This window comes from Crocodylus porosus, unplaced genomic scaffold, assembly GCF_001723895.1.
Source record: "Crocodylus porosus isolate Cpor-Errol unplaced genomic scaffold, CroPor_comp1, whole genome shotgun sequence".
Lineage (NCBI taxonomy): Eukaryota > Metazoa > Chordata > Crocodylia > Crocodylidae > Crocodylus > Crocodylus porosus.
In genome coordinates, this window is record NW_017728948.1 from 19,342,546 (window position 1) to 19,367,063 (window position 24,518).

Here is a 24,518-nt window from a genome sequence, read left to right on the forward strand (position 1 = left end):
ACTTGATTGTGGTTATCCAGCTTGAGACACCTTAAGAAGGTCTGATGTTTAGTGCCTTCTCTCTGAAAACCAGGCCCCTTCCAAAGATCTACAATTTTAGGAACATGGTTTTCTCAGGTTGAAAGTTCTCTGGAAACATGAATACGTTGTCCCCTGTGTTTGAATATCATCTTGATTGTGACTTCCAGGTACTGTAATAGTATCACCCACAATAATAATATACACCTTGCTGAAAATAAGTAAGTGATTGCAACAAACACTGTTAATGATCCTGCACATGAAGGCTGCTGCCAGACCTGACAAAAAACAAAATAGCAGTTTTCCAAAAGAGGAAGCACATCAGTTTGACCTGGCTTGCCCAATAGTCAGAGACATAATGTGCTTCAGTGGGGCTTTTAGGGGGTTTTATCTAATAGCTAATTCAATCAGCTATTAGATAAAAGCACGAAAAAGGCTGGCTGAAGCGCACAGTCTATACGGAAGTTGGGCAAGCTGGGTTAAATGGATGTGTTGCCTATTCTGGGCATGTGCTGCACTCAGGACAGGGATGAGCCAAGCTGAAAACAAAGCAGTGTGCATACTTTTGTGTGTTTGTTTTGAGGGGGGAGCTGGGGAGGAGGGGTGGTTTCACATCTGTAAGCAGCCTTAAAGTTATTTCTGGCCTGCTACTGATTTGTGAAAACTTTTTATCTTTCCTTTTGAAAATCTGCCTCAGTTCAACAGCTATGAAGTGGGGATAATGCAAATACCCACTTTGGGGCAGAATAGTGCATAGAAAATTTAATGTGTGTGAACCATCCAGATACTGAAGTAGTGAGCAACATGGAAAAGTCTACAAGGTAATTAACAATTCTGCCTTTAATGAAGGTTGGTGTGCAGTAAATGGCTTGGTCCCTATGTATCTAAAGGACTGTTTTATGTTTTGTTATGATTCCTAATGTCAGCCAAGAGCAAACATCTGTGCACCTAGTTTGTCTGACGAACACATGCAGGAAGTTGTTCTCAGAAGTTGCTTCTCCACTTTGATGTCCATCCCCTTGTGGCCCATCACAGCCCAAGCCTGCATGCATGTCTTTCTGAAATATTGTAAGACCTTTTTTATCTGGACAGGTTTTTAGCAGTCAGTGTCAAGTTTTGGGGTACTGGAATTATTTTATCACATTTATGATTTTAATATTTGCTCCTTTTAGGACTTACCTTGTTTTTGCTGTAAGCCTCCCTGAGCCTTCTTTGCAGAGGACAGCATATAAGTCGAGTAGATAAATACAGCCAAGGGCCACACATGAAGATAAAACAGCATTGGATCATAGAAATGAAAGACCAGAAGATGCCTCAAGAGAATACCTAGCCCCCACTCCTGCACTGAGATACAATAAGTTTGCATATGCTAGTACTGACAGATGTTTCCATAACCTGTTCTTAATAACTCTCCAATGTAGAAAAACAACCTCCCTGGGCATGTCTGCATGAGACACTGACTGTGCAGTAGCCTGGTACTATTGCGCAGTAGCATCACCTGGCAAAACCATGCAGATACATTACTGTGCAGTAGTATTAGGTTACTGCACAGTGATGTCACTTAAAAGGCATTTGCCAGTGCTACTGTGCAGTAACTCCAGTTACTGTGCATTTATTTACCACTTGCTTTTACAAGTACTAAGTAAATGCACTGTAACCACTGCGCGTAGTGTCTTGTGTAGATGCACCCCCTCGGTACTTTAGTGTTTTTTTCTACATGTATACGGGCAGTTAGAACACTGTTGTGGCTGTGATGGTTCAGGAAATATGCAATAAGCAAGGACGGGAGGGGCTGGGTTGTTTGTTTGTTGGCTGATATCTTTTATTGGAATAACTGAATAGCTGGGAGAGAAGTTAGACAATCTTTCAAGCACAAAGTGACCTTCTTCAGGTCATTTAGATTTTTTTCCTAATACCTAACCTAAACCTTTTTCTTCCTATCCATAATAGACATTTAGAACAAGTTATCACCATTCTTTTAAAACAACCTTTTCAATGCTATTATCATGCCCTGCCTTAGACTTTTCTTTTCTAGACTAAACAAACCAAGTTCCTTCAACCTTGCCTTATAGGTCACATTTCCTAAACCTCTTATCATTCTTTTTGCTTTCCTATGTTTTTCTCCATTTTGTCTACACTGTTCTGTAACTTCTTTACATGTAGTAACAATGGAAAGCTTTTCATAAAGTAATCACTGTCTTTCTCTCCCTCTGAATCTTACAAACAAGATATATGATCATGGAATTACAGGTTTCCTAATAATGCATAATTGCAAGGGGTTGGACCTTTCCAGCATTCGTTTTTTTTCCTGCGTATTCAATAAATCAAACTGAAAACAACAAAAAAATCAAAGTCCATGGCGTGGCACTGTTTAACACCCATATGAGCCATAATAATTTCCAACTGGGTAAGGATTTGATGCCAGACTTTTATCATTTGTGCTAACCAAATAACTCATATTAATAGAAGGTTGCCTTCTAATGTGTAAATCAGCCCTAGAGGGAAAGGACACACTTCGCTGGAAGATTTCAGCACAGAGATAGTGGACAAAGACTTATCTATCCATTTCCCCTAAACCTGATCCCTCTGCCTCCCTCCCCTCCAATCTATTCATCTCCCTGTCTCACTCCTGTCTGTTCCCCATAGTCACAGTGCTAACAGCCCTTTTTTAACCAAATAGTGCATAGATAAGTAAATGAATGTGCATGAACCACCTGGCTACTGATGTTGTGAGCAACATATTATTAATGTGCAATAAATGCCTTGGGCCATTTCCCAAAGTCCCATTCACTTCTTATTCCCTTCCCAGTCTCCTTATCTAGCCTCTCTTATGTTTTCCTCCAAACTTCGGGCACCTTATCTTTAGTCTACTTCCTCATCTAGTTATGGTGCCCCCTCCCAAGTCGCAGTATGATCTGTCATTCCCCACTCAACCCTCTAACCACTCACACCACTGGAATTTCCTTTCCACTGATTTCCCTCCTTGAATTCCTCATCTAGACAGCACAGGATGGACATGGGGCAAAGGGGAAGAATCTTCCCTAGGTGGGAGGCAAGGGAATGGAAGCAGGTAGGCATGGGATGGGTGAGTGGCAACAGGTTTTTTATGTCTAGATATGGATGAGGGCTGGAAAGCACTGGTTATGATTGGCCAGAGGGTTTGCTCTTATGGGTGATAGGCAAAGAAGCAGAGGTTGGGGGGTGTCAGGTTTTGCAGTGTCATTCAGGGAATCTAATCTTGTTTTTCTTATAAATTCATAGATTCATAGATGCTAGGGTTGGAAGGGACCTTAACAGATCATCAAGTCTAGGCAGGAAAGCATGGTGGGGTCAGATAACCCCAGCCAGATACCTATCCAGCCTTCTTTTAAAGACCCCCAAGGCAGAGGAGAGCACCACCTCCTTTGGAAGCCCATTCCAATGTGATAGGCTAGCTGGTAGTGATTTAGTCCAGGGGTTTTGAAAGGGTAAAAGATGATTGGAGGACTTGGGATTCCCTTTCCTCACCAATCAGGGCCCAGAGACTCCCTCCATGTCCCCTGATTGGCCACTTGGGTCACATGCAGAAGGATAAAAGGGGCAGCACAGCTGACTCAGGAGGGACCAGTGAGGGACCATGAGGAAGGAGTTGCAAAGAGCTGGGCCAGTGGGGCAGGAGCAGCTGCCCCAGAAGATCCAGGAGGGCAGCAGTTGGACCCTCAACAGCGCGGCATGCGGATGGCAGGAGAGGCTTCCTGCTGGGCTCCAGAATTCCCTACGAGAGGCTGTGGCCAGCAGGAGAGGCTCCCCAGCTCCAGCAAGAATCTGAGCAGTGACTAAGAGGATCCCAGCCCTGCTTGCAGCTCCTCCAGCAAAAGGACAGACAATGAGATGAGGCCAGGGCTCCTCAAAGGTCAAGAGCCCTAGCAGCTTGGCACAATACCAGAACTGGTGACTGTGTGGTGCAGTTTCTGCCCATCATGTGGGAGATCTGAGTTCAAGTCTCACTTAGGGTGAGTGAAGTGACAGGGAGAAAATCTTGTTGCAGTGGAAAGGGGTCATTGTGTTTTCCCCCTACCTTCCAGGTACCTACGCCCTATAGTTCTTGTTATTTGACGTTATGTATTTTGTCCCTTTTATAATTTTGTCCACCAGTATTGTTTGTTCTGCTGTTTGTGTTTTACATTTTGTTAACCCTGTCTTTTGTCAACTGGATGAATGTGTCTATGATTGTACGTGTCTAACCTTTGTTGAATCCTGCCCCCTATACCCCCTGGTTTATACCTGTTATGTTCCCAGTACTGTTCTCTCATTCAAAGGCATATGGTTAAGTCCCCATTGGTGGTCTGGCTCTGCTTTGTAGGGGGAGGAGAGTCCCTACATCTCCCACAGTGCTTGTACACCTGCTTTGATCCCTTCAATTGGAGAGGGGGTACCTCTTGGAGTACCGTCCAGGTATCACCAAATTTTGGCCACCCTTCTTATCTGTGGGGTTTTTGTCTTTTATTGTAAGTTGCCCTGAGCCCTTCTGAGTAAAGTGGGATATAAATATGAGTACTAATACTACTACTACTAAAAATAATAATAAAATTATTTTGCTAATAATATTCAGGGATCAATAAGGTCATGGGAAGGGTTTGTTGTTTTTTAAATTGTACAGGGGAAAATATATTCAAAATAAATGCATAAGAAAAATGAGATCTGGTATAGATTGTTTACCCTTCTCTCTTAGAAATCAGAGACAAAATCCTGGTTACTATCTCTTTGTTGCACTCATTACCCATCTGGGCCCAGTTCTATCATCACCCATTTACTTTACAGAACTTAGCCCTCCTCCCATTTTCTTCAGCCTTCTCACTAATTTCCAGTCCAAACATTACTCAGTTCCTCATCCAATAACAATTTCCCACCCACTGGGTCCTAGTCTCCCCTGATTCCTCCCTTAGTCACCTTTAGTCTTTCAGTCTAAGCCTCTTTGCCCAGACGGTTCTAGTCACCTCTCAGTCTGAATTCCCCCCCACCCCCCAGCATCATCTTTCAGCCCAGCATTCCCTTCTCCCCACCCACATCCTTGTCTCAGTCTATCCATCCTGATTCCCAGTTTCAACTTTTGTTCCTTCTGTATTAAGTTCCCCACTCTACACCACCTTGACCCAGCAAGAGGATCAAAGGGAGCAGGAAAGGGGGCTTCTTGCTCTTACATCCAGTGTCCACATCCACACATGGCACAGCCAGGAGAATATTAATAGTAATTTTTTTTTTATTTGACATGAAATTATTTAGCAGTGAGAGGTTGGCCCAGCTTGCTGTCCACACATGATTCTCCATATCTCATAAGTTTTAGATTTTTAGTCAAATATCTTGCTTTCTGCCTTCCATTTCTTCATGTCTGGGACAAGCTCCCTGAAAATAGTTACAAAGCTACCTTATTATGCTTTTTCAAATCCCTCCTTAGACCTTCGCCATGATGCCTACAGAAAATTTGACAATGGTTAGGTCTGGGGAGCTATGACTCTGCCTATTATGTTACAGATGTTGTTCCATCATCACCTTGTGCTCCCCCATCTGTCTGTATCCATTCATTGTCATTTCTCCTGTACTTAGATTGCTAGGTCTTTTTTCCATGTTCATACATCCCCTAACACAATGAGATCCTGATCCATGACCAGTGATGCCAAGCACTAGAGTAATAATAAAGACAACAAAAACAATAATGAAATACTTCTTCAATATGTAGGAATGGGTGATGAGTAGGGACTTACTTAATTTGCAGTTTCACAGATGAGTGAGTAGGGGCCTGCTTAAATTGCAATTTCACAGATTTTGTAATTGCACAAAATCTGCAATTCTTTGTGAAATTGACTTTAAAAATTAAATAAAAAGAAAATCCTGGCTGCCCAGTTGGATCCAATTGTCCTCACTGCCTCACAGCCTGCCCAGGAGGTGAACTGCACCAGCTGGTTGGGTGACACAAAGGGCAGCCAGCAGCCAAGATGAAAGCCACCCCCTCATCCCTCCTCCCTCAGGGCCTCTCTGCCAATGAGCGGTGAGGGGCAGGGCTGCACAAAGGGCAGCCAGTAGCTAAGATGGTGGCTGCCTCTTCATCTCTCCTACCCTCGGGTGGATTCCGAACCAGTAGCAAGTGTTGGGGCCGCAAGAAAATACCCGTGAAATCTGCTCTTTGTGCTGCAACCAAGCTGTGACAATTCTTTTGTCTGACCATGAATTAAGTAGGTCCCCAGTCATGAGTACTGAATTAAATTCCAGAAACAAAATTATGGCTGGTCTATTCTCATGTTGCGTGACACAGGGGTGTCAAGTACCAGAAGGGTACTTGAGAGTATGACCAGGGAAAGGCAGGACCTGCTGCAGAATTTGGGGCCCTGGGTGCCACTGAGCATGGCCATCAGCACTAGGAGTGTGAGTGAGGTGATGCTGACAAAGCCCTGCTTGCCTTACAATTGCCTGGCCTTCTGCCAGTTGGTCCTGGCTCCCTAGATCTCTTCTGTCTCTTTGGTCCCACCACTGCCAGAGACTGTAGCCCTAGGCCTCAACTCTCCCTGGCCCTGCCATTCTCATACCATCATTCCTGGACCCCCACTGGACCCACTTCAGCCACTGCCAGGCCCACTGAAGTTGCTGGCCCTGAAGATCCAGCCCAGGAGAAACCCCATGGTCTTGATCTGGCCATGGGCCCAGTATGAGTTTGTCATCCTGACCTTATGCATTTGGAACATGTATATGTCACAAGATAAGACTGTAAACCTTGGACAAGAAAATGAGCAAATCCCTTGAAAGACTTCACATGGGTCTACTGAGATATTGAATATTCCTAGTAAGATGAGGAGAAAAAGCCTGATTAGTCTTGAGTGGTCAAGTGGAAGGCTTAAGAAAATACTTTTTTAACAAAGATTGGTCATTGCTGATCACATTGGGAAGATTTTTAGGGCTGATCACATTGGGAAAAGAAGTGCCAAAAGGGAAATAAAAGAGATCAACTCCAAAATGGATAGATTAATGGCAGCAGAATTTACTGTAGGTGGGTTCACCTCTATGACCTACACTGACTAAGCTGGTCATCATCACTTCACTACTTAGCTGAGACGCGCAAGTTCTTTGGTGAAACAGAGGACTGTTTTTGTGCTAACTACAATAATTTTATCCAAAAGAAGATGGACCTGATGTGTGCAGACTACGTGGCTTCACCAGTGAATGATCCAGCATATAATGAACAGAGGACAAATCCATGCTAGTTACTGTATACCAAAAAGTACAAAAACAATAGCCAGGGTGGTGCATCAGTAATTGGTTTATAATAAAGAGTTGATCAATGCCATCACCCTTTAATACAAATATAGGCCGTCACCACAGTTCGAAGATGCTGCATCCAAAATTTCTTGGGATATGACCATAACACACTAGTTCATGTTGTACAACTGACCAGATATCATGGCTATAGATAAGAAAGACAGCCAACTTATTGATGTTACCTTCTGTCTAGATGTCAGGGCACCATGAAAGTAAAGCTAAGGAACTACCATCATTTGGTTATAAAACTGAAAGCCATCTGACACATTGAGAAGATGAGTCTGTTACCAGGAATACTATCTGTGAATGGAGTTATACCAAAATTGACTGTGAAGGCTTTAAAACACTGAAAATAGAGTGAATTCTAGTCATTCAAAAATTTGTACTCCTGTGGGGGCACGTCTACACAAGATGCTGACTATGCAGTAGCCTTTACAACTACACAGTAGTGTCACATGGCAAAAACTGTGATGCAATGCTACTGTGCAGTAGTATTAAGCTACTGCACACTAGCATCACAAAAAAACCGTTTGCTGGCACTACTGCACAGTAGCTTGCGTTACTGTGCATTTAGTTAATACTTGTTTATACAAGTACTAAATGTGCAGTAAACACTGTGCATTAGTGTCTTATGTAGATGTAGCCTGGGAGTACAAAAGTTCTCTTTCTTTGTGAGAAAATAGGTAAGGCATGGCCCACCATTATTTGCATACATGCTAGCATGCACTGGAAACGTCTACGCACGATGCTACACCACCATAGCAATGCGCTACTGTTTAACATCCATCATTGGCAGGCACAAACCATGATGCTGCAGCTACATCGCTGTAGCAATGCACTCCCTCACTACAGTGCATTGCTACAGTGATGTAGAAGCTAAAAATAACTGTGCAGCGCCAGCATGGTACAGTACGGGCTGTTACTGTGACATCATTTAGTAGTAACAATGGCACGGTAGAGGCATGTGTAGACGTGCCCACAATGAACCCAAATAATGGTACATCCTAACTTCCCAACAACCTGGAGAACTGTGAATTTGAAGATCAACTACTGCACCTGTCTTTGTCTTACCCAAGGTATCATCAAGGGTTTCAACTGTACATACACACTCTTGTTCATTTTGCTTTCCCTCTTAAATATTTAATATCATAAGTGTTATAAAAATTCTACATCAGAGATTTTATTGTATTACATTATCGTGCACCAAATCGAATTGTTTTTTGTGTTGCAAGAAGTATAATATTATAGAAAGTACTACTGACATTATTGGCACTGACTGGCTTTCTTGCATGCAGACCAGCCTCTGGCTTCTTTACTATTCATTCCATCCAGGAAGAGCACACACCGACTGCAGATGCTTCCTCAGCCTGACAAAGGGTTTTCAAACCCAAAAGCTTGCTAAGAAAAAAAATTCTAACTATTTAGTTGGTCTAATAAAATATTTCAGATTTACCCAGAGAACCTGGTCTGCCTACGTCCTTAGACTAGCACAACCACAATATACACCGCTAAAATTATTTTGTATTCATTAGTAATGCAAGTATTATGCTTGCCAGCATAAAATGTCATATGTATATTTAAGAGTAGTTTCTTTTAAAATATAATAAAAATCTCATAGTGCTCTTTTCTTGGAATGTACACATCATTAGCAATCTGTTTTTCCATTTTAATAAAAGTCTTGTGCTAAATCTCATTCATAATGATAGCCTAAAACATCTGCTAGTGGACATGACATAACCATGAGGAACTTATCTTTTAATCTCCCCTTCTGTGTTCTGGAGTTCAAATAACTCCCCCTCACTTGTAGCTGAGAACATTGAAAACAAAAAAAGTCTGCTCTTCATAGATTATCCAATTCACAGCTGACAGTTGACCCAGAAAGAAACTAAACAAATCCTGTATTACTGGCACACCAACAATTTTACTGAACTCTAGGGTCAAATCCTTCACTGCTGTAGACTGGTGTAGCTCAATTGACTTTAGCAGCTTAACACCAGAGAATTCAGGGTTAGCTTGGAGTGTGCAAGAAGTACAATATCAGACCCAAATGGTTTCCTGTTTGTTTTTTGGCTTGTTTTCAGTAGGCAAAATGTAATCTGGCCAGGATGCCTAGATTTGTACCTCTCCCCTTTCTAAAATGTTCCATGAGGTCTTTAATGATTCCAAGTAGTCAGGAGTCCAGTTGATTTTTCTCAGCAATGCTGTGCCTTCTTGAAACAGGCTGGGCATTGATTCAATGTTGACTCAAGGGGAATAGTGCTGTCTTCTGATTCATTGACACCACTTACTTCAGCACTTGATTATCCTTGGAGATCAGATCACCTATCCAAATATGAGCCAGGCTGATCCTGCTCTGCTTTACAAGATCTGATGAGATCATGACTTACGTGTGGTTGGTTAACTTGAGGACAGCACTGTGTAATCACATGTTTTAAATATGCAATTAACAACAAGTATGTTTTGTTATACATATGGGTTAGAATTTATCAGCATATACACAACATCCTTGTTATAAATACAGCTTTCAGTACTCAGTCATAAAGATAAGATTAGGCTAGTTAGCCAAAATACAAATGGTCCAGCAAATTATTAAATTTATTGTAATTTTAGCCTGTGTTTCTTGACAGTGATGATGGGTCCATCTGAATTGTCAAAGTGTTATGGTCAGACTAATTTAACAGATCTATATCTTCCTGGGCGTGTCTACACATGCAATTAGTGCTTTATGGGCTTAACTCCACAGTAATTTACCATGCAGTAAACCCGCCCTGGGCAGGCATCTACAAGTGTGGCCATTTGGGAGCAGATTTGCTCCTCCTGACACTGGCCTGTTCCCAGCCTCCTCCAGCCCTGCAGTGGCCCCTGCAGCAACCAGGGCTTCATCCAGTGCATTGTAGCCCTGGACAGGACCCACATCCCCATCGCCTGCCCACCCCGTGGCAACTGCCCCTACTCCAGCTGGTGGGGCTTTCACTCCATTGTGCTGCAGGCCATCATCAACCACTGCAGCACCTTCACCAACATGAACTTCTGGAACTTTGCCCTGCCAGCCCTGGTGGAGAATGGGCAGTTCATGCCACAGGTGCCAGACCTTCAGCAGGGCAAGGTGACAGTTCTGCCTCTCCTCATTGCGGGTCCCACCTACCCACTCCTCCCCTTGCTCATATGACCATACACCAGCTAGCTCGACCCCCACCAGGCACATTTCAAAGGTGTTGGTGGAGTGCACTTTTGGCTGTACTCTCTGGTGGCAAATGTCATATGGCTTCCGGCAGTATCCTGGAGCAAAGGGGCATGGCACCTGAGTGGCCGGCCAGTGTTCCCCCTTCAGGCTCTGGAGCTGGTGAGGGCAGGCAGTACCATCCCCAGGATGGCCTCCTGGATGGGGCTGCACACCCAGACCTGGTGGGGCAGATGCTAGCCCAGGCTTCTAGAACTGCTACATGATGCCAGGTGCAAGGACCATAGTGCGATGGGCTTCTGGTTCCTGAGGGTCCCTCCCCTTCTGATGGCTTGTCACTGGTGTAAAGCCATGGTGGAGGCTCTGGCAGGCTGCCTGTGCTGGAATACATAGTGTGGCTCTGGCCAGGATTCCAGGGAGCAAGGATGTTGTCCAGCTGCTGAAAAAAGGGCATGGTCCTGCAGGTTGCCCTGTTTGGTGGTTGTGATGCTGACCCACTGTGTCCATAAGGCGTTGACCTATGTGGCACTGGCATACCAATCGGTTGTGCCCATGCTCTTGCATGAGGCCTGCCAGGCCCTCATAAATGTGGGCATTGGAGTATCCTCATTGGGTAAATTGGCTCAGGACCTCAGCCTTACTCCACAGTGTCATGAAGTCTGCAGTCTCCTCCTGGTACCAGTTCTGCTACCAGGAGGTGGTGTGAAGCATCAGGAATGATGCCAGCATGGCTCCTTTGACAGCCCTCAGAGGCTGGATGTGATAGGTTATTCCTGCCAGGCCTGGGCAGGTGCCTGCAGTGCACAGTGCAGGGGCACAGTGCAGGACAGGCAAGCAGTGGGGCTGGGCCAAGGACCAGTGCCAGGGTCCAGGCAGGCTGCTGCAGCTGCCCCAAAGCCACTGCTGTGGGACCCAGAGGCTGGCAGCAGGTGCCACAGACCCCCAGGCTCTGAGGCTTGACTGAGAGTGACCCCTGGTGCTGTCTTAATACTCATTAACTAAAGAGCTCTGGGTGCCTATACACGAGTGTAGAGGCTGCATCGACACACTGGAATTCCAGTGCACTGTAGCTGACTCAAGTTTGTTCGACAAGATTTAGTTCAAGCATCACCACAGCTATTTTGAAGCATGGGGATGCTGAACAGATGTGACATGGAGGCTGCTGGAGCATGTTAACTAACATGCTCCAGAAGATCCAAATAATAAGGCCTTCCCTGACATATGCTAATTAGCTAATTAGCATGTCAAAGGAGACATCCAGCATGTGTATAGGTGCTCTCAATTGTGACATAGTAGGAAAATGCACATTAACCTGTCCTAATGCACACCAACTAAAGAGCACAGGCCACCTATACACAAGGAATTCCACCTCATCAGAGCCGAGTCAGTCAATTGAGTCTGCTGGAGCATGGCAATTGCCGCACTCTAGGAGCTTCCTGCATCTTGTGTATCAGCATCCCCAAGCATAAAAATGGTGGGGGGTGGTTGAACAAAACTCACTGAACAAACTATAGTTCAAGCACCCCCACTGCAATTTTCAAATGTGGGGACACTGATACAGGAGACACGATGATGCTTTATTAGACACAGCGGTGCTTTATTAGAGTGCTCTCAGAGCTGCTCTAATTAAGTACCCCCTCCCCTGCCTCTGAAATGTGCCCATTGTTTTCAGTGACATTTTAATGCACATTATATAATGTGTAGATGCACCCAAAGTTTTCCTAAGAGCTGGCTTCTTCAGACTCACTCCAGTAGATAACTGTTACTGCTGATATATTTTTTCTACAGTTGCAGTGTCCAACTCTGAAAAAGCTACAGCACTCACTTTTTGTGTTGACTTCTAAGAGAACATAACCAGAAATGCCAACATCATAGCAGATCAAGTCCGACACAAAGTATACCTGCTCCCATTAAAGATAGTTAGTAAATTACCATTACCTCCCACAGAAAAAGGAGGTCCCCATATGAATACTGCAGTTTCCAGAGCTGTGAAAGCAATATCTTTCAAAGGCAGAATTCATACAAAATGCAAGGGGAAGAAAAAAAGCTGTTAAAATAAGATGCCATATCTTCTCCCTATTGTCACGGAGGCACTGGGGTGCTCCGTGCCTGAGGGAGGACAGAAGGTGAGCTGTCAGTCACCAGGGTAGCTCAGGTGCAGTTTGACAGAGCTGCCAATCAGCAGGGCAGCAGCTGTGGGTTGCTAGGGCAACCAGCCGGTCAGGTGACCGGAAGGGAGAAGGGCCAGGCCCTTTATAACAACTCGGGCCTGAGCCCAGGAGCAGTTCCCTTCTGATTGCTGCAGGAGCAGGAGCAGGAGCAGGAGCAGAGCAGAGCAGCAGAGCAGAGCAGCGTAGCATAGCATAGCATAGCCTGGGTTGGTGGTTGCAGCTTTACCACGTGGGCCGGCTGCAATATGCCAGGAATGAGAACACCCTAAAGGGAAGTAGGTTGAGAGCCCTGGTGAGGGCTTGGTGTTATGAGCAGGAGGCTCTGTTGTTTATGTTGTAGCCAGGTGGCTTGAGTTTTGGTTACAGTTTACACCGGAGGACCGGGTGAGGCTGTAGGGGAGTGAGGAGGCCTCAGCGGGTCTCCCTAACAGCTTGGGGGTTCCAGGTGCCCAGTAGGGGCACAGTGCCAGCGGGGCACTATTGTCTGTGCCAGACAGACACAGTATTGTGCCGGGGAGGTGCGGTGTGCAGGGTTGCAGACCTCAGCCCATAAAGGCGGTGTTTTGCCCAGTGGGGCAACCGACCCAGAGAAGAGTCAAGGGGACAGGCACGGCGGCAGTCGCCTGTGCCCCTAGTGTGCAGAGCGCGGTAGCAGCCCCAGGGAGGGCAAGGCCCCAGAGCGGGGCGGAGAGGGAGTGTGATAGCGGCCCCAGGGAGGGCAAGGCCCCAGAGCAGGGCGGAGAGGGAGTGCGATAGCGGCCCCAGGGAGGGCAAGGCCCCAGAGCGGGGCGGAGAGGGAGCGCGAGGAGACGGTATCGGCCCCAGGGAGGGCAAGGCCCCAGAGCGGGGCGGAGAGGGAGCGCAAGGAGACGGTATCAGCCCCAGAGGGGGCAAGGCCCAGAACAGGACGGCGGCTTCAAGCCAGGCCCAAGGGGCGCCGGTAGAAGCTGGACAACGGCGAGACAGGCCCGGGGGCGCCAGTAGCTGGCCGGTGGGTAGGAGCCCAGTCCAGGGGCGCCCAGGAAGGCGATGAGCCCAGGGTGCCCGAGAGAGAGAGAGAGCACCAGAGGGGTGAGGGACCACACAACGTCCCACGGAACAGCTGTGAGGCTTGGGGCGTGCTAAAGGGGAGGTTTGGAGGCACGCATACCCCTTAAGGGAGGGGCGCACAGAGGCACCCCATTTGAAGTAGGAGCAAGAACACACATACCGCTCACTAAGGGAATAAAGGCAGCCTCCCATTTAACCATTTAAGATCAAAGTCGTGGCGGGCGAGAAACCGAGGGTGCTGAGTACAGCCTTGAGTGACAGTAGGGGGCGCTAGGGAGTTCACCGCCGCTCCTAGGCCCCACTCCCTCACACCTATAACTTTCACTGTACTCCTGTGTAATTTAGCTTTATTTTACATGTGAAATGCTCTAAAACAGATACAGTACAATACAAGGGAGCTATTAAATGGATCCCAGCAAACTTTTGCCACAGTATTTAAGAGAGGCAAGCCTATGAGGTTTTCCAATAAGGCAAGCTTGTGAAGCTTGTCCAGAATAATTTGATAAAGATTGAATGCAACTAAAACAACTTATACTCAAAGCTTGACACAAAACAACTGAAACAACAGCAAAGCATTTCACCCTATAATTTTAATTCCTAACTATATTCTGTGAGAACTATAATAATCCTATGATCCATTTGGTTTTGGTTTTCAGTTGGTTTCAGCCTTTCATTTAAGATGCTATAAAGAACCACTAGAAGTTGAAGGAAACATTAGTCATTCTATATGTATTAAAACAGACTTTTTTGATAGCATAAGCATCTCTTCATTTAAGAGACAATCATGCCCTACAGAACAAGGATTACCAGAAAGATTACATGAGAGGGAGAAAAGCCGACCTTTGCTTAAAAAAAGAGATTACAAAGAATCATTTGAATTGGAAGGGACTTTCTGTGTCATCAGTTCCATTCCACTGCTCCACACAGGACCAATGGCACAGGGTTGTGGGATGGAAGAAAGATGTATAATAGTAGAAATAAATTACAGGAAACTATTTCAGTTTATGTATAATAAGAGAGAAAGCAAACAGGGAGCCCTGAAGTGTCTCCTGTTGTGAAGAACTACAAGAAGTTAATTTTGATCACTAACATTTTTGCCTGAATTTCCTTTGCAGTTTGATAGACAGATGGTATACCCTTTCTGTCATCTCCTTTGTGTCATGCCGGGTTGTGGGTAGCCAGGTCTGGGGATCTGGGAGTCCAGGGTTGAGAGAAGGAGCCAAGATTCAAGAGGACGATGCGGAGTCAGAGTAAGAACAGGGCTGTGAAGAATGGCACCGTTCTGTTTTGACTTGCATTTTGGCATTTTAATGGAACAGTGTTTTGTTTCAAATTTTATTTCAATTTGAAACTGCTGTTCCATTTCATTTAATTGAAACAGTTTCACTGTTTCAATGCTGTTTCAACATTTCACCTATAGGCTATAATGCAGAAGCTCAAAACAGCCTATAACATTGTTGTGTCTGGCCTGATTTGGTTGAAACTTGCAGGAACGGTAGCCCCTTCTGAGGGCATGATGCCTGCCAAATTTCAAGGAGATAAGTGCAGGGGTTTCAGGGAAACTGCACCTTAAAGTCTTGAAAGCAAAAAACTCATGTCACATGTATGTGTTAAGCCCTTGCTCATGCGATGAAGCCTACCAGGTTTCAAAGAGATAAGTGCAGGGGTTTGGGGAAACTGCACCGCAAGCTGCAGACAAGCAAAACTCATGAAATGGGTGACACTCTGTGTGTTAAAGCACAGCAGGGTGAAAGCTGCAGGGATGGTAGCCCCTGCTGAGGCCATGAAGCCTGCCAGCTGTAAAGGAGATAGGTGTATCGGCTTCTGGGGCCCTGCACTTCTGGCTGCTGACAGGCAAAACTCATGACATGGGTGAGCGACAGTGTGTGTGTGTTAAGGTACACCCTCACTCAGCTGACACCAAGGCAGAAAGCAGGGCAGTTCAAACAACACTGCCTTTTATACATTTTTTCCATTCCTCTCCCAGAGCACTGGGATTGGAAGAAACCTCAGGGAAGGATGACAGTCACTGGGCAGCTGCACAGTCAATAATGAGAGTACTCCTGCCCCCTCCCTTCCCCTTCCCTCTCCTTACTTGAGTTTGTGTTTCCCCGAAGGCAAGCCCAGCTTGAGTTTCAAGGCTCAAAACGTTTCGAAAATTTTGAAATGTTTCAACTTGCCTCATTTCATTTCGGGGCTGTTTTGAAGCTCTCTGTTTCATTTTGATTTCACTGTTTGAAGTTCAAAATGAGTTGAAACAGTGTCAAAACAAAACTGCCGGTGAAATTTCGCACAGCCCTAGTAAGGAAGCCAGGAGATCTGACTGAGAAAAAGAGTCTGAGCCAGAGGGTTGGGCAAAATATGGGTCAGGAGGCTAGACAGGTCAGGTATTGAAGAGATCAAACCAGAGCTGAGACAGTGAGCCTAAGGATCAAGCCAAACACAGGGTCCATGGGCAAGCCAGGTCAGATATTTGGAGAGCCAGTAGCAGCACAGACCAAGGGTGCAGCAGTCTAAGTTTGAGCCTTCTTGTCCGGACGCATCTTCTTCCCTGTCAGGGGTTTATACTAGAACAGGTAAAGGGTCAGCTGACCCTGGCTGACCACTCAGGTGGTAGGGATGGGTGTGTGGCTGGGCCCATAAGGAGGGTCCTGGCCACCTGAGTCAGACCAGCACACTACTGAAGATGTGACAGACCGGGATGAGTAGCTGTGGCAGGGAGGCCAAGGCCACAGCCTGACATTTTGTCACTCTCTACTTCCCAGACACTAAACAAAAAACAAAATATCCTTATTATATAGAGCAGTGATTCTCAATGCTTACACATGATTCACAAGATAAGTGTAGAGATTTTAAATAGGAATCCATGGGGTCAAAAATATTCTAACCTATTGTGGCATTTCTAAGTTCTTTGTAAAAGAAAAATTGCTCCACTTAAGTCAAAAAATGAGCAAAAGCTAAGAGCTGGCATTTTCTGAGGGGTGCCTGGAGTCTAAAAAGGTTCAGGATCACCAATAATAGTGTCTATAGGATGCTATAATAAGAATTTGCCACCGAACATTTGGTTATTGCTTTCTATTAATTCCCACAACACCCACTATTTGCTTTGGAAGACTTTGTCAGCTGCTGAAGTATGTGAGTTATTAATGAATAAAACTACTGGGAAGAGCTGAATCCTGCGATGCATGTAGGGGATTAGTCTCAACCCAACTTGACACTCACTGATGTCAATGGCAGTTTTTCTGTTGACATCATTTGGCATTGGATCAGGTCCTTGAGGTGAGAAGTCTTAAAAGTCTGGCAGATAAGAACAACTCAAAATCTATTTAATGACAACAATTACAATGATTACAAAGTAGCAGTGGAACACAATGATGAATTCTGCTGTGGCAGGAATTGTGGGCTTTCATTTTGGTTTTATCATTGAAATCATCTGCCATGTAGACCTTTAAATTGCTATGATTTTCTGTGTATGCATCATTTTTTAATGGATCTTCATAGTCACTGCCTCTACGTTCCTTTGCTGCTAGGTCATACTATTCCCTTCGCAATACACTACCACAACTACAGATTTCACAAGAAGGCAGAGATGACCTAAAATGCATAAAACAAACCTCAGGTTCATCAGCAATATGCTAGCAGTTTCTTTCAGAAGCAGGTAACTGGCACACTCAGGTTCATTTGTATAAGACACATTATACTGATTCAGGTTAAGTCTAAATTTATCTCATTTTTATGAAAACACAGAACTAGATATATTTGCATAAAATTCTTACGCTTCCTGCCTTGTCCTTGCTTCAGAGTGCAGGAAGTATGATTTTCAAATAGACCAAGAGAGCTAAACACAGCCAAAAAGCAGAAAGAAAAAATTAAGAGTCTTAAATATATGCATCTAAGTATTTTAAGTAAACCACTTTTAATGTTGTTTCTCTTAGAGAAAAGTGCTTGGGTAGAATTTTCATCTTTCTTGTGCTACCTATGAGACACCTGTGAAAACAGATCCTTTCACACAGCTGGTACAAAGATGCCAGTTGCTGAACGGCGGAAAAGTAAAATAACATCATTTCTCCATGGCTATTATGTATATACCAGTTCACTCTGTAGATACTTATCTGTTATACAGTCATATTCAATACTGTTTCCACACATTAAATTGCAACTGAAGGGCATAAATTATATCTGAAAGCTTCAGTACAAAAAGATCTTATTTTTCTAACTTTCATCTGCCCATTCACCATTGTTTCTAGTTATCATGAATTGTGGCCCATTTGCTATTAGACTAACATTTTCATGGAAGGAAACTAATTTTCTTATGGTTCAGATCCTACAAGGATGTCAACAAGAGCAAACCCCTGCATCTACATGGAGCCCTACTGAAACCGATGGGAACTCTCTTGAGTTTTCCTACAGGACAGGGGTCTGTATATTCTGCAGGGTGTCTAACCCATTACTCACACTTTGGAAAACAAGAACAATAACACTAATGATGACTTCTATGGACTATTTGCATGGTAGGTAACCAATTAATTTACATAAACACTTCTCTCAACAAGCTATTCTTCTCTCATAAGCTACTCTACAGTCTCTGGTCCAGATGCTTTGTTTTGTTTTAAACCTTTTGTGGTGGGCTAAGTTTTCCCCTGGACAAATGCAACCAGCATTAGTATCTTTCCATGACTCAGAAGCGGTACAGAAGACCACAGAAATGTTCCATTATAGAAAGCTCAAATTGTCCTTAGAAAACCATTTTATGTAATCCATGGATAAACAAAATATTCTTGGGACTCTTTCCATGTGCACAGCCTTTGGCCTCAGACAGTATTTCTGGGGAGAGGTCACCAAGTCTTCCAGTTATGGCTGAATGGAAAATTAATTTTTTTTCAGTAGAAAATAAATTCCCAACCCCCAACTCATGAATGAATTTCTTAGGCAAAATATTCAAAATGTGTGTAAATTACAACAAAGAATCCAGGTTATTTCCATAATTTTGTCAACTTGCTGATCTGTCCCCCAGTCCTGTAAACTTAATAAAAATGACAATGTCACTATCCCATATAACCTTATTGAAATCAATGGGATTCCAAACGAAGTTAGCACTTGTGTAAATGTTTGCAGCACGGGGCTACAATGTTAATCTATACAACTACACACATGCACTTACAAAAACTGGCCTTTCCTCTGTAATCTGATACACATGGATCAACCCTTCCTATGAAAATTCAAGGAGCTATACATGGGCAATTGGTGCACCTCCATGGATTTAAGCATAGTGTTAAGGCTTACAATTGGTACATTTTATTTGCCTAAACAAATAGATTTAGTGAATACATTTGAACAAGCTTTTTTAAAGCTTCAGTAAGTACTTCTATTACCAAGTTATCTCTAGCAATTGTTGGAACTATCAGTCAGACTCCTAGTCCATAAAATTAATGTTTTTGTCACTATATAGGAATTGGCAAGGCTCATCTTTTTCTCATTAACTTTGCTATTATCTCACTTAGGACCATAACTCACTGGCATCTTCGTGTTTGTTGATACAGCAGTGGAGTTGTTTGTTTGTTTTTACAAGTACAAAAATAAAACCTGTATGCTTTTGGTTTTGAAAATATTTTCCTTGGCACTGAAAGTAATAAAATAAATGGTCAAAGTGCATTAATTTCCAGAGCATGTTGCACATTTTGCAACTTTATATAGTTACCAAATTTGGTGATGGAGTTTCAAATGAGATAGCTAGTACAGTAATGCTAATCCTGTCTTGCTGTCTTTGGCTTACATGGAGACATAAAAGTACCATCTAAAATTTTCCTTCTCCTATTGTCTATTATTAATTATATTATTTTTGTAAACTTTTAAACACCAATGTTTCAACATTATATTTGCAATTTTTCATTGACTTCAAAGGAGTTTGTCAACATATGTGTTGTACCTTGCACATAAATAATCTCCTTCAACCTTGGACTATATTGCCTTATGTGAGCTTAGCTATCATCAGAGTCAGTGGAAAGCAGAGTCTGCAGATCTGTGATCATAATATTTTTACATGCACTATCGAATAGAGTCTATAGCACTTTCCCAACATAAAAAGCAGGCTGGTTTCACTGATGTCAAAAGTTATTGACAGAATTTCCCTTTTTAACAACAGCATCATCCCAATGTCAAGAGATACCCAGAGTCTTGTAGCTTGGCTTCCTAGTAAAGAAGAATTTAGAGACAGAGCTGAGATGCAGTCCAAATGTACCTTGCTTCACTGAGAAGTAGCAGGGCAGGTCTGCTACAACACGCAGCTATGCCAGCTGCTGCCAGGCAGATTGCAATGGGGCAGTCAGCTGCCACCATGGTGGTAGCTGCTTTAGTGCCCCTCCCCACCACGAAGGGAGCACCTGATGCTTCTGCCCTGGTGCTGTTGTTGTTTCATTGACACACAAACAGACCAAGATCAAAAGAACTGATCAAGCAGCTTCCAGGCAGTCTTTTGTTACAGCAATTTCAGTCCCATATCAATTACCCAGCAGGCAGCTTCTCCAGCCAGCTTGACAGAGAATATATCGCTCCCTTTGCTCCAGAGGCTGCCTCTTCATAGAACCTCACATAGTCAAAAAATGAATGTCACCACTCGGTTTTTGTTCACATACTGAAGACAAGAATTTGAAAGATGATCTGTATCAGTACAACCTGCTGAAGCCTGCCCAAACAAGGCAAACACAAGTAGATCTCTCCATTTTAGTTTGAATTCTGTTCATTCTGCCACCGTAGTGAAGCAGAGAAGAATACAAGATTGCTGTGTACCTATTTGTTTCTCATCCTTCCACACTGGGGACTGGCAAAATAGATACATGTTACAAAGAGGCTAGGGCTAGATCCAGAACTGAACATAAAGTATTTTGGAGATGCTGAAATAGGATTTAGGCAGGATTTAACCACCTGAGCTTCCAAGCGTGATCCTAATTAATGTCACCCAGAGGTCAGAAAACATGTACATGCCTCAGCTCCCTGGGTATCACCATTTGGCCCTGAAAAGAACCCCGAGTTGCCTAGACTTAAGTTATCACACATTCTCAGAAGCAACCTAGATTAGCCAGTAGTATAACTCCTGCCTATGGCAACTTGAATCCCTACTCAGAAACAATGAAACACCACCTATATCCCTGATTCTTTAGGCCTAGGATGCTGAGCACAGCATGAGCACATTGGAAGATGGAAGAAGGGGTAACAGTGGGATCACCTTGGCTGTGGACAGAAATTACACATAAACAATTGCAAGTGATCAGAAACCAGTTCAAATCTGTAACACAGCAAAAGTTCAGTGCACACAAACTGCTTTTAAAAAGGGCCAAAACTGGTTTAAGATAAACCTGGATCAGTGTTCCCTCTAAGCTGTGTGGCGTGCCCAGCCGCACAGGCATGCCTGGCATGATTACGCCTGTGTGGCTGTGCACTCCACTCAGCTTAGAGGGAATGGTGACCTGGATGGATGTAGCATCAGACATAACTGATTTAGGTTAAATTGGTTTAATGAACTTCTGTCCCAGATTCCCTCCAGATTCAAGTTAACTTAGTCCTCCAGCATCCCAGGATGCTTTGCACCTCCCCCCCACCCTTGCAAATTCCCTCTCACAGGGTGCATGGTCTAGTCTTGGCCAAAGCTGTCTGCTCCAACTCAGCAGGAAAGCATGCTCTAGCGCCTCCCCCCTTTCCCCCACCACCTCCCACTTCTGACCTGAGCCACTGCAGGCATGTGGCTGCATTTCCAAAATCAACAGTGAATGGTCTCTATTGACTTGCTTATCTGTTCTATCTGTGCCACTTAGACTAACCTGCAAAAACTGAATGAATTTAGTCTTGGGCTTTTTGACTGTCTGTACTTAGCCCTTTTCCCCAGTAGCCTAGTGGGAACAGGACTTGTGCAGGACACGGGATCACTGGATTCTAGGGCATTTGGAGTTTGAGGGAACTAAAATTCACATCATCACTTCTAACCGAGTACCTTAATGGCCAAGCTAAGCCAAGGACCCTTAATCCAACACTTCTATTTAAAGCTGGCCTGCTGGGTATCTGAGAATAACATTTCTAGGACCAGATGGTAAGCAAGCAAGAACCTGACTCTGTGCCTGGTAAGGGTCTTATTCTGTTGGGAGTGGGAAATTATGACTTCTGGCCTCTCCTGCTAAGTCTATTTCTGGTTTTCTTAATCAACAACTATCTAGGGGAGAGGTGCTACAACCAGCTGTCCTCATCTAGAGCGTGTTATAAAGACCTGACTACAGAATAAAGCTCCCTTTTGCTGCCTCCCTAGACTGGTTTTTGCATTTTTTCCCTAATCAGTGAAGAAGTTTGGTAGTCTGTGAAATTAAAAAGAAGCCTGTATAGCTAGTATAGTTCTATTCATGAAAACTATTGTAGCAGTGGGATCAGATTTCTCAGTGGATCAGCAATGGGAAATAGATGTTACCTGCACTTCTAAGTAACAGGTTAAAATCCTATCCAGGAAGTTACTGACCAAAGTTATTAAATATTTCATGACACCTCCTTACTGACCTATTCAACCCCATTTCCACGTGGACAGATGCCCCTATCAGAATTGGCAGTTTCAGAAACAGATAATAATGCCTGCCTCACCCTAAAGACTAAACTATCTTTCGTTAATCAGAGAGAGTCTTTCAGGATCAGCATAGCTACTGTGGCTCCTGCTGTGTCTAGTGCAGATAAAGAGAAGATTTCCGTCTCCACTGCTGTTCTGTCTGGTACATTTCACAAGAACAAATCTTCCTTTCTAAGACAGGCAAGGAAGGGTTTAAAGCAGAGCTGTGTGTGTCTAAAAGCGTGTCTAACATCTCTCTTAACTGTACAGCTGAACCGGTAAAAGATACCACCAAAAAAAAAATCCTTATTTCTTGTATATTTCCTGGACCATCACAGGTACATCACTCCAACCCTACTGTTTCTAATGCAGCAAATGTTCAAGAAGAATATAGTGAAGCAGTTCCAGGTACTGAACAGTACTAAAATCACATAAAACCCTGGCAGGATTCACAAAATAGGTGTTTCTCCATCTATCCTAATGGCATGTCCCTATGCAGTAAACATGACCTGAGCATGTCTAGTGCCACAAAATGCAGCCACAGGAGGAGTACTCTTTTATCCAGTAGGCACAGTCAGAGCACTCAGCTGGAATTCAGAAAAGCTAATTTCAAATTACCCCTCGGCATGGAAAGATTTCAAAACATATCTCATGTCTCATAGCATAGTCTGCCATGCTATGGCAAGACCTCAATGCCTCTTGTTGAAGCTGCTCCATTTTGAATGGGCCACCATATCTTCTTGTATACCACGTGCCCCTGAATAAGATGCGTAGAGTGAAGAAATGAAGCGGGGAAAAGGAATGAAGAAAAAAGAACTTTCCCTGAAAACATCTGTATGTATGGTATTTTTTTAGGGGGGGACACAGGCAGCTGCCGTGGGAGAGTAGGCAAAAACTTGTTTACCCCCCTAGCTGCAGTATGCAGTGCCCGCCTGAATCAGGAAATGGAGTTAGGGAATAGAACACCAGGAGAACTGGACCCACCGCTGATGATACTGGCTCAGCCAAACTGCCGGGTCCTGCTTCTCAAGTCGGGTGGGTAGTGGTGTCTGCTGAGTCAGCTGAAGGCTGAACCAACTTGAAAAGCAGGGCTGGGCAGGGCAGGTCAGCTCTGCCAGCTGCACCTGCCAGTTCATCTGTGGGTCCAAACCTTCTTGGGCTGCTTCTCAAGGCAAGCAAGAATCCAACCATACCTGCTAAGTCAGCTGAGGGCCCACCCAGCTCTAGAAGCAAAGCCAGACACTTCAGGCCAACAGAATCTGGCTCTTTGCTCCCCACATTTTCTCATTGAGACACACGCTCCAAATTCCAGCAGATAGTTTCATAGTAGCTAGGGTCAGGAGGGACCTGAACAGATCATCTAGCCTGACCCCCTGCCACAGGCAGGAATGAATGCTGGGTTCGCAAGACCCCAGACAGGTGATCATCCAACCTCCTCTTGAATTTGCCCAAGGTAGGGGCGAGGACCACTTCCCTGGGAAGTTGGTTTCAGATTCTGGCCACCCTAACTGTAAACTGCTGCCTTCTGATCTCTAACCTAAACCTATTCTCCATCAGCTTATTACCATTGTTTCTCGTCCCCCAGGTAATGCTGGAGAGAAAAGGGCTCTACCTATTTGCTGTTGATCTCCCCTGATGAGTTTGTAGGCAGCGCCAGGTCCCCCCTCAGCCTTCTCTTGCTAAGGCTGAACAGGTTCGGGTCCATCAGTCCCTCCTTGTAGGGCCTGTCCTTCTGCCCTCTCACCAGTTTTTTGGAGTAAAGGGTATGTGTTGTATGCAAGTAAATGTGGTAAAATGTGGTAAGTAGAAGCATAGAAATATAGGGCCATAAGAGGGATCTCAAGAGATCCCTGTAGTAGAACCCTTCTAGTGGAAGCTCTTGCACTAAGGCTGGAGAAGTTCACCGAGATGATCCAAGATAGATGTCTATCTAACCTGATCTTAAAAACCTTCAGAGCATCCCTATGAAGTCCATTGCCATGTTTCACCAGCCTTAGTGTTGGACAGTTTTTTCCTAATTTCCAACCCAAATTTTCATTGCTGCAGTTAAGCAAGTTTCTTCTTGTCCTTCCCCTGCCAGACAATGAAAGCAATTGATTATTATTCTCTTTATAACAGGGTTTTACAGTCTTCTCTTTTCTAAACTAAATAATTTCTTCAAGGTTTCCATATAGGTTATGCTTTCTAAGCTTCTTATCAGAATAATTGTTCTCTGTACTTTCTAATTTGACAA

The 24,518-nt window shown here is 44.2% G+C and overlaps 1 long non-coding RNA gene across 1 annotated transcript; it reads left to right on the forward strand.

The window, feature by feature from the left end:
* Positions 1–1,820: 1,820 nt before the first annotated feature.
* Positions 1,821–23,086, forward strand: LOC109321921. Its single transcript, XR_002104221.1, has 3 exons — positions 1,821–1,909; positions 5,530–5,531; positions 23,075–23,086. It is a non-coding gene; the product is annotated as an uncharacterized LOC109321921 (long non-coding RNA).
* Positions 23,087–24,518: the final 1,432 nt, after the last annotated feature.